This window comes from Chelonia mydas, chromosome 16, assembly GCF_015237465.2.
Source record: "Chelonia mydas isolate rCheMyd1 chromosome 16, rCheMyd1.pri.v2, whole genome shotgun sequence".
Taxonomy (NCBI): Eukaryota; Metazoa; Chordata; order Testudines; family Cheloniidae; genus Chelonia; species Chelonia mydas.
This window is the reverse complement of record NC_057857.1, coordinates 15,085,583-15,086,896: the sequence shown is the minus strand read 5'-3', so window position 1 is coordinate 15,086,896 and position 1,314 is coordinate 15,085,583.

The window sequence follows — 1,314 nt, the reverse complement described above, 5'->3', positions numbered from 1 at the left end:
GGGGGTGTCCTTATGAAAACTCTCCCCAGCTAAAGGAAAGGGTTTAAGGCATACTGACAGCCTTACTTAATACTTCACGTTTCAAATGCTTTAAATGTTTTTTTTTTCTTCTTCTTGTTCTGTCTCTTTAATGAAAGGTTACAAATATTTTTAGTTGTGGTTGTTGCCATGGGGTTAAGCAGGCCAAGGTCTCTGTACTCAAACCCCCAAACCATGTTTAACTGTTTAATGTCGTATAGAGTCAGGATCATGTAAACACCCTTGACTCTCTGGACCCAGTTATTCCATCAGAATTCACACCCCTGTCACACTGTACAAGTGCAAATGGAGCAGCAGAAATCCTGAGACTACAACATTTGGGATGGGGCTGTGTGCAGGGGGCCTGTCATCCTGCAGGAAAGGAGGAGGGTTCTGTGGAAGTTTGCAAAAGGGCTAAGGCCTATGAAGTCCAAAGAGTGGCTGATGCTGTTTCTTTTCATCATGCTCAGTCGTGGTCACCAAACCAGACAGCCCAACATGCATCCCTCTGGTTCATTCCAGTCTCTCAACATCTGTGATGACACAGTGGCAAACAACTGGGAGGCCCATGTGGGACAGACCTCCCCGCCAGTCCATCTGCCTCTGCATGCGCACGATGTGTGCAGACGCTTCAGTAAACAGCCCACGGCCCTAGGGGAGGGAAAGACCTCGGCTTCTGCAGTAGGGAGCTGAGCATGTCATGATTGCTGGAACCTTTTGAATAACAAACAGGCTTTTCCCCTTAAGGCTGGCAGGGCAGCAGGCTGCGTAGGTGAGTCTGAGTTTAGGCCATGGCTTACTGCCAGCTGTTTATCCTGAGCCTGCACTTGGGCCTACCCACGCCCTTGGAGCCATCCGTCCTCCTGCAAGTCACATGAAAGGATTTTATTTAAACAATGTTTCATGTGAACACGGCATGGGGATTGACAGCTCTGGGGACTGGCAGCATATCCCCAGCATTGGGAGGGCCCCATCCATGTTTTCCCACCTCAGCCTAAAGGGTCCCCTTCTCGGGATGAAGAGCATAGGAAATGCTAGGCTGTATCAGACTCGAGGTCCATCTAGTCAAGATCTTGTCTCTGACAGTGACCAGAACCAGTTGCTTCAGGAGAAGGCACAGGAAATGCCATAATGAATAAGCCTGCCCATAAGAGAGTGGTTGGTTTTAAAATGGGTCAATGGGGGTCTATGATGTGCGTATAGTTACATATGGAAACATGAGATTTCGACAAACCTGGTTTTTTTATTGAAATCTAGAAGCAGCAATGGGGGGATATATGGGTCTCTTTTCTTTTC